The sequence below is a fragment of the Tachypleus tridentatus genome, chromosome 2 (assembly GCF_004210375.1).
Source record: "Tachypleus tridentatus isolate NWPU-2018 chromosome 2, ASM421037v1, whole genome shotgun sequence".
NCBI classification, from domain to species: domain Eukaryota; kingdom Metazoa; phylum Arthropoda; class Merostomata; order Xiphosura; family Limulidae; genus Tachypleus; species Tachypleus tridentatus.
In genome coordinates this window covers 11,175,130-11,185,360 of record NC_134826.1, presented here as the reverse complement: position 1 = coordinate 11,185,360, position 10,231 = coordinate 11,175,130, and the positions used below count along the sequence as shown (strand labels likewise).

At 35.5% G+C, this 10,231-nt stretch overlaps 1 pseudogene; it reads left to right on the top strand.

The window, feature by feature from the left end:
* LOC143240469 (acetylcholine receptor subunit alpha-like) overlaps nt 1-8,211 on the top strand; it is a 61,376-nt pseudogene extending 53,165 nt beyond the window's left edge.
* The last annotated feature ends 2,020 nt before the right edge of the window (nt 8,212-10,231 follow it).

The window sequence follows — 10,231 nt, the reverse complement described above, 5'->3', positions numbered from 1 at the left end:
AATTACTAACATTCATTGCTATAATTACTTTACTGAATATTACATTCATTGTTATAAATAAAGATTCTTAACCGTTTAATTGTATTACTGAAAGACATTCATTGTTATAAATAAAGGTTTTAACCTAATTGTATTACTGAAAGACATTCATTGTTATAAATATAGGTTTTTAGACCGTTGATTGTATTACTGAAAGAAATCGGCCGTTATAAATAAAGGTTTTTTAACCGTTAATTGTATTACATTGAAAGACATTCATTGTTATAAATAAGGTTTTAATTCCGTTAATTGTAATAACATTGAAAGACATTCATTGTTGTAAAATATTTTTTCCATTCAAAGCTACCGAAAGACATTTGTTCTATATGTAAAGATAATTTCTACCGTTACAAAAGCACTTGGAAAGATATTTGTTGTTACTGAAAGACTTAAAAAATAAGCTACCATTCAATGATTATTGAGAGACATTCATTGTTATAAATAAATATTTTAACCGTTCAAAATATTGAAAAGACATTCATTGTTATAAATGAAGGTACTTTTACCTCAAGGCTGAAAGAAATTAACAAATCTGAACATTATTCTTGCCAAATTTTTTGCCTATAATTAAGTTAGGGGTCCTAGATTTATATGAAGACTCCACCTGACCAAAACTTCAACCACAACTCTTTTACCCAGTGTTATTCTTTAGCTCGGACTAATTATAACTTGGCCTCTTATGTTTTATAGCTTCCAGTAAGTCAACTAGTCTGACTACAAACCAGCTGTCCACTTGTCTTAAAGGCTTAAGTGAAATGACCGGGCATGATCAAAATGGTTAGGCAGTCGACTCGGAATCTGAAGGTCACAGGTTCGGATTCTCGTTCCACCAACATACTCGTGCTTTAAGCCATGAGAGTTCACAATGTGATGATAAATCCAACTATTTGTTGGTGAAAAACTAGCTCGAGCAGACAGTTGGTGGTGATGAGCAGTTCCAGTCTTGTGCTGCTAAGTCGGGGACGGTCACAGAGTCCTGGTAGCTTTGCATGAAATTCAAACAAACCAAACCACATTAGACTACAACTCTTCTTGTTCACATCATACCATACGTGACCATAATTCCTGTTAACTCAGTTATTCATTTTTCTTACCTTTCATATTTTATTTGTGTTTTATAGACATGGCATGACTATAATCTCCAGTGGAACCCTGCTGAATATGGAGGAGTTGAAATGACCCATATCCCGGCTAAGGACATCTGGCTGCCGGACATCGTGCTGCTTAACAAGTAATCATTTGGTTTAAACCAGGTTCAAAATAATATTTTGATTGCTTTAAGTTTAATAGCAACGATTAGTGTGTGCCTATTATAATTTAAGAAACTAATATATAATATATTTGTGATATATTAACAACAGTTCATTTTCATTGTCTTAAAGAACAACAAGTAATATTTTGTTTATAAGCTATTATATTGATTGGTATTTAAAATTGTTACTTCCTGTTTGTTTTATCTCGTTTCCTTTATTAAACCTAAAAAATAATCTATCTCATTTTTTGTGATTATTGTCTATCTAATTAAAACGTAGAAATTGCAAGTTTTTTGTTTAGAAATAGGCTTAGAAGTATGTTTCTGAAACGCTGCAATGAAATCACTTTAGTTATGACGGTAATTACGAAGTGACCCTAATGACCAAGGCTACTGTTTATCACACTGGTGAAATTGTTTGGAAGCCACCAGCCATGTATAAAGCACGTGTGAAATAGACGTGGACTACTTTCCTTTCGATGAGAGCAGTCTTGTCTCATGAAGTTCGGATCATGGACCTACGACGGATGAGAGGTAACGGCTTATATCCCAAAACGGACAAACTTGAACTCTATATAGTTGGTATCATTTATAATAATTGCTGTCCCAAATGGCTAAATGATTATTTATAAATTTCTTCTATTCCGAAGGGGCCTGGCATGGCCTAGCGCGTTAAGGCGTGCGCTTCTGTAATCTGAGGGTCGCGGCTTCGCGCCCGAGTCGCGTCAAAACATGCTCGCCCCTCCCAGCCGTGGGCGTTATAATGGGATCAATCCCACTATTCGTTGGTAAAAGAGTAGCCCAAGAGTTGGCGGTGGGTGGTGATGACTAGCTGCCTTCCCTCTAGTCTTACACTACTAAATTAGGGACGACTAGCACAGATAGCCCTTGAGGTACCTTTGTGCAAAATTACAAACAAACAAATCTATACCGAAGAGATAAACTGCTTTTTAATATATTTTGTCTTAAAGGATAATGGATTGTTTTAATATCTGATTCAGAAATATTTTAAAATAACCTTCTAATGCTGCTTTTAATACCAGATGTGTTTCAGTGTTATGTAATGTTCAACGACTCTGGATATTTTTATATCACGTGTTTCCATTGATATAGGTTGATCTTCGTCATTTCAAACAGCCACCAGATTCCAGTGACGTCCCTGATTTAACCGAATTGCACAAACGTGTCGAGTGAGACTTACTTCTGGTTCCAGCTAAGTACAACATGGAGTTTTACGACTGCTGTCCCGAACCCAACCCCACATTACATTTAACGTCACTATGCGAAGAAAAACGTTGTTTTATATTGTCAACCTGATTATTCCTTGTGTGGGGATATCATTCTTGACCGTCCTTGGTTTCTACCTGCCCTCAGACAGCGGAGAGAAAAGGTTTTTTGTGTGTGTCTATCCTCGTGTTCTTAACTGTGTTCTTCCTGCTGTTGGCCGAAATCATCCCTCCAACTTCCTAGCCGTCCCTCTTCTAGGGAATTACCTGCTGCTTCACCATGATACTGGTAACTCTCTCGATAACGGTGACGGTTGGGGTTCTCAATGTCCACTTCAGGTCACCATCTACTCACACCATGTCTCCTTGGATCAGAAGAGTGTTCATCCACGTCATGCCACGACTCTTGCTCATGGAGACCACATTTTACGTCCGAAGGGGAGCAGCCCCTCTCCGGAAGTTGTAGTGGAGTGGAAGTGAGAGAGAGTCCTTCCTGAGGTTCCTCACTCTGCCCGAGAACCCCGTGCCAGAAGAGGAGTCCCAACCGGAAGGAAAATATGAAACGCAGAGACAACAAATCAATCAAGCACTAGATAGTATACTCCTAGATTGCTGAACACATAAGGAAAGTAGACGAAAAGGAAGTTGTAAGTAGAAGAATTATATATAAACATCGGTCACTAGTGGACACCACACAGTGAGTGTGGATTTCCATAATATATCTATAACAAACATTTTTATAACAGTACAGGTTTGGTCCCTGATAGATAACTTGTGGAAACCGTACAGTGATGTGGACTTACAATAATATATCTATAACAAACATCTTTATGGCAGTACAGGTTTGGTCCCTGATAGATAACTAGTGGATACCGTACAGTGATGGATTTACAATAATATATCTATAACAAACATCTTTATGACAGTACAGGTTTGGTCCCTTGATATATAACTAGTGGATACCGTACAGTGATGCGGATTTACAATAATATATCTATAACAAACATCTTTATGACAGTACAGGTTTGGTCCCTTGATAGATAACTAGTGGACACCGTACAGTGATGTGGACTTACAATAATATATCTATAGCAAACATCTTTATGACAGTAAGGTTTGGTCCCTTGATAGATAACACCAGTGAGACACCTGTACAGTGATGTGGCTACTTCTCAATAATATATCTATAGCAAACATCTTTATGGACAGTACAGGTTTGACGTCCCTTGATAGATAACTTGTGGATACCGCACAGGTGATTCAATACTTACAATAATATATCACATAGATCACAACAATCTATTATGACATTACAGGTTTGGTCCCTTGATGGTCACTAGTGATACCGTACAGTGATGTGGACTTACAATAATATATCTATAACAAACATCTTTATGACAGTACAGGTTTCAGTCCCTTGATGGGTCACTAGTGGACACTGTACAGTGTGTGTGGACTTACAATAATATATCTATAACAAACAACTTTATGACAGTACAGGTTTGGTCCCTTGATAGGTAACTTGTGGATACCGTACAGTGATGTGGACGTACAATAATATATCTATAACAAAACATCTTTATGACAGTACAGGTTTGGTCCCTTGATAGATAACTAGTGGATACCGTACAGTGATGTGGGATTTACAATAATATATCTATAACAAACATCTTTATGACAGTACAGGTTTGGTCCCTTGATAGATAACTAGTGGATACCAAAAGCAGTGATGTGGATTTACAATAATATATCTATAACAAACATCTTTTGACAGTACAGGTTTGGTCTCTTTGATAAGTCTCTAGTGGACACCGTACAGTGATGTGGACTTACACAAATATATCTATAGCAAACATCTTTATGACAGTACAGGTTTGGTCCCTTGATAGATAACTTGTGGATACCGCACAGTGATGTGGACTTAAAATAAGCTCATATTCATTTATGGTGGGTGGACCTTCTACCATGGATCTGGTTGAAGATGAGAGTCGTCAATCCGGAAGATTTAGCGGCTGGGCGTTGCCCAGACTCTAATGTGCCGAGCTGTAGACTGGTTCGAAGATCAGTCAAACAAGGGTAATCCAAAGGTTTGCAGCGGGTTTAGTTGACTGTTTTAACTCTACACCAGGAATTCCCTAACTTTGTCAACCAGTGGCCACCTTCAACTTCTTTTTCCGTGTTATGAAGCCACCTACCGTTTTTGACATATGTATAACTGGTGCATCACATACGTATTTTACAACATTCACAGCCTGATTCTAGTTTTAAGTAATATACAGTGACAAGAGATTTAAATATGGACAATTTCAAACACCTTACGATTTACTTTAATGTGAAGGATGATACTGCTTTGCTAGAAAACACTTTCGAATTTCTAGGTCAATGTCTGACAGTTTCAAACGAAGATCCGCACTTATCTTATTTCTATACTCCGCGTGGTTCGGCATGGCTAAGCGTGTTAAGGCGTTCGCCCTGTAAGGGTCGCGGGTCTGAATTTCGGTCGCGCCAAACATACTTGCCCTCCCAGCCGTGGAGACGTTATAATGTTACGGTCAATCCCCCCTATCGTTGGTGAAAGAGTAGCCCAAGAGTTAGCGGTGGGTGGTGATGACTAGCTGCCTTCCCTCTAGTCTTACACTGCTAAATTAGGGGACGGCGCAGATAACCCTTGAGTAGCTTTGCACGAAATTCAAAAAACACAAAACAAACAATCTATAATTCGGTTTCATATCTGTAAATCATCAATTTGTTTTATGCGATCAGCAGGCAACGGTGCCGAGCGCACTGAACTAAGTTACATTATTTACATAATGTTAGTTAACAATTATTAATTTTGAATTTCTATTGATATATTACTATATTAGCTTACAATGTCATTTTATTTTATTTGTTCTTCTTTCACTGGATGGTAATGTGAACTGAATGTGAATGTAATGTATGTACTGAATTTTAATGTGATGTATTACTGAATGTTAATGTGATGTATTATTGAATGTGTAATGTGATGTATTACTGAATGTTAATGTGATGTATTACTCAATGGTAATGTGATGTATTACTGAATGTTAGTGTGATGTATTACTGAATGGTAATGTGATGTTACTGAATGTGTAATGTGATGTATCACTGAATGGTAATGTGATGTATTACTGAATGGTAATGTGATGTATCACTGAATGTGCGTGATGTATTACTGAATGTTAATGTGATGTATCACCTGAATGGTAATAATGTGACATAATACTGAACGGTAATGTGATGTATCAATTGAATGTTAATGTGATGAATTACTGAATGGTAATGTGATGTATTACTGGACGTAACATGATGTATCACCTGAACGGTGTAAATGCGATGCACCGAATGGTAATGTGACGTACACTGAATGGTAATGCGTGACGCATTACTGAATGTTAATGCGTTATGTAATCAATGAATGTTTAATGAGATCTATTACGGTAATGGTGAATGGATGAATGTTAACGGATGTATCACTGAACGTCAATTGATGTTACATGGATGTATTACCTGAACGGTTAATGCGGATGTATTACTCGAACCTGATTGTATTGACGGAGTTGCACATCGAATGTGATGCGTGAATTGTACACTGCACATGCTAATGTGATGTAATAATCGAATGTAATGTTAATGTGATGTGTGTAATCTGAATGTTAAATGATGTATGCACCGAATGTTAACGTGATGTATCATGTAATGTGGATAAATGTAATAATTGAACATAACATGTTAGTCCTTGTTTTATTTGAAATGCTAGGACTACACGAACAAAATTCAAAGTTTGTTTTTCCCTAGATTTACGTAGTTTTAGAAATAAATGTATTTTGTAGAAAAAAACATCCTTACTTATTTTATTGAGATTTCATTTTGATTAATAACTTTGTGCCTATTTTAGTTACATGCGAAACTAAGAAATTCGACGGTACGTTTTCATTAAATGCGTTCTCACGGATAATATGGAATGTTTCAGACTTCCAATCTCACTATCACATTCAATTATCTATTGTAGATAGGAATACATTGGTTTTCTTATTTTATCCATTAAATAAACCATATACACCGTGTCCAATCTCATCCAAAACACATCATCTGTCGTGATAACGTGTCCAAGGGAGATTTGATATCGAATAACCTCTGTCCTGTGAGGGAAAGAGAGTATCTCTACTTGATATATATATATATATACTACCTGAATGTGCGCATTTGTGATTATATAATTCATGAACACAGAAAAGAATATACTTTGAAATCATCGTTTAACAACATTATTCTAAAGTCTACCGTACATGTTAAGGCTTACGTGTCCAATACGATATAAAGTGCTGACTATAAATAATAGATCCGTAATTCTGAGTACAAAGATACATTTTAGTTTACCTATTTTACAGCGTCAACATTCTACGCTCTAATTATTAAGTTGTTCTTTAGAACTCTGCACGTAGAAGTTTAATAATCAATTTCTATAACAAGAATACGGAATGAGGTCCCTCTCAATGGTCATGTTAACGGACATAGAGACTCCCATACCATTCAAAACAGTCTCCTACTACTGGAAACAACGACCTGAACAGCTTACATTTGTGGTGTCTTTACTTATAAATAATTATGTCTTAAAACATTTTGAATACTTACAGTATTTATTCTCACCAGAGTTGAAACATTTAGAATACTTATAGTAATTATGTTACAAGAGTTAAAACATTTACAATACTTACAGTATTTATCTCACCAGAGTTGAAACATTTAGAATACTTATAGTAATTATGTCACAATAGTTAAAACATTCACAATACTTATAGTAATTATGTCACAAGAGTTAAAACATTTTGAATACTCACTGTATTTATCTCACCAGAGTTGAAACATTTAGAATACTTATAGTAATTGTGTCTCAAGAGTTAAAACATTTTGAATACTTACAGTAGTTATCCTCAACCAGAGTTGAAACATTTATATACATAGAGTTATGTCCAAGAGTTAAAACATTTACAATTTTATAGTAGATGTCAAGAGTTAAAACATTTACAATTCTTATAGTAATTATGTCACAAGAGTTAAAAACATTTTGAATATTTACAGTAATTGTCAGCAAAGTTATAACATTTACAATACTTACAGTAATTATATCACCAGAGTTGAAACATTTGGAATACTTATAGTATTTATGTCAGCAGAGTTATAACATTTATAACACTTACAGTAATTATATCAGCAGTTGAAACATTTGGAATACTCCATAGTATTTATCTCAACAGAGGTAAAACATTTTGAATACTTATAGTAATGATGTCACCTGAATTAAAACGTTTAGAATAGTTATGGTAACTTTTCTTATGATGTGATATGTTTGTATCATATTTATTAACTAATTGTGGATCTTCTGTTGTTTATGTATGAGAATCTAGTTAAGTGTAGTCACATCCTTTTCGAAGATTAAATACTTTGGAAATATATCAAGAGATACATAGAAAATATGAGAAAGACCGACCGTTGTTTTATTTATTTCAGGTTTGGAGGACTGGAACTTTGTAGCCATGGTTCTGGACCGTTTGTTTCTTTGGGTCTTTACGATCGCCTGTGTCATAGGAACATGTGGAATCATTCTTCGCACCTTCTCTTTACGACAGCACAATCCCAATTGACAGCTTGTCAAGAATCGGAAGAGAATTATAATTTATTTAGGTTTTACATTATATTATGATTGTTCCAGCTGTGTATTTCAGCCCCATATGGCAGCTATATGTATGGGGTGCTCTAAAACCCTCCATGCTCCCCTTTTTGTTTTTTTGTTTTGTTTTCATACCTCTAAACAGGAAGTTAAATCTACTATCTTTAATCGTTGTATTTGTAGCTTCTGCAGCAAAAAATTGGTAAACAAAAGAATTATTCTACATAGGCTATAATTCTCTCAACCATTGTTCCGTTCCGCAGGTGTGACGTCATCATTTTTGGTGGACTTATGGTAATTTCTGCTGTAACATTCAAGCTGTTTAAAAAACGACAGATTGACTGGAATAAAACACATTCCTCTCTAATGCTCAATAGTTACCAAGATCTGAGAATGAATGGTTCTAAATAAATGGTTCTAAATTCACTTTGGTTTGATTGTCGTTCTTGTTTTCAGGCTCTTTCACGATCCTAAACTGGATATCAATATTGCAACTTTATAAACCTTTAACTTACGTTAATTTACAAACAACTGTAGATTCAAGTTGAAGTGAGACAAAAACACAACACAAATTTATGTTATCAACTTGTTGTGTCAAATCTGAACTTTCACAGCTTCTGGAGTGAATTGTGATATTCGATAAGGAGTGTGAGAGAGAAAGTCCCAGCAACTGAATGTGGTCTTGTTATCGTTGGACATGTGTTTAGATTACATCAAAACTCGAAGTGAAGTCGCAAGATGTCCTCCAGAATGAATGAATGCAGTCTTTCCTCGAAGTGAGGAACAAGAAGTCCTCTCTAGATGAAGGGGCACGCACTTCCTCAAAAGTAAGTAACAAGAGGTTCTTTCTAAATAAATGAACACTTGCTTCCCTCGATGTAAGAAACAAGAGGTCCTCTTGAGATGAAAAAGACACACGCGTCCCTCAAAGTAAGGAAGAAGAGGTTATTTTAAGATGAAGGAGCACATAATTACCTCGAAGTAAGAAATAAAACCTCCTGTCTTGGTTGAGATGAAGGAATAATGACTTCTCTTAAAGTGAAGGATCACATGCTCCACCATAAATTATGTTCAATGTTTGTATAAAATTGGTTCTATGTGAAACCAGAAATAACTTAAAGAAAGTCTACTCATATTCAGTAAGATCTTATGCATAATTAAACGTATCCTTTAACGTTATTGAATAATGCCTCATTGTATTACTATTCTAAATACTGCTCCCACGTTAAGCCTAACGCTAGTATTATGTGTCACGAGTAAAAGAAAATAACTCAAACATCCAGTTGTCAGTTTTTGGTTAGGTTTGCATCAACTGAGAACATAAATAACATGTTTGTTCAATGTTTCAAGTAATAAATTATATAAAAGTTAACTAAAAAATTTAACTTTGCCAATATATTTGTATTCTTACGTAAAATATAGTTTAGTTATTTACTAGACTTTGGGGGAACAAACCTTGGTGACATCTGATGGAGAACAAACCTAGAGACTAAACTTAAATACACCTGATGGGGAACAGACCTTGGTGACTAAACTTTAAATAAACCTGATGGGGCACAGAACTTAATGATAAAACTTTGGATACATCTGATGGGGAACAAACCTTGGTGACGAAACTTTGGATACATCTGATGGGGAACAAACCTTGGTGACGAAACTTTGGATATATCTGATGGGGAACAAACCTTGGTGACTAAATTTTGGATACACCTGATAGAGAACAGACCTTGGAGACTAAACTTAAATACACCTAATGGAGAACAGACCTTGGTGACTAAATTTAAATACACCTGGTGGAGAACAGACTTTGGTGAACAAACTTTGGATACATCTGATAGGACCAGATCTTTGTGAAGAAACAATTATGGATACACCTGATGGGAACAGAATTTGGTGGACAAACTTTGGATATACCTGTATACACTCCTGATAAGATAAGAACTATGTGGATAATACTTCTTTAGATCAGAACATTGTGTCAGATTATAAATACTTTCAACTGGATCACAGCTCTGAAAATGCATT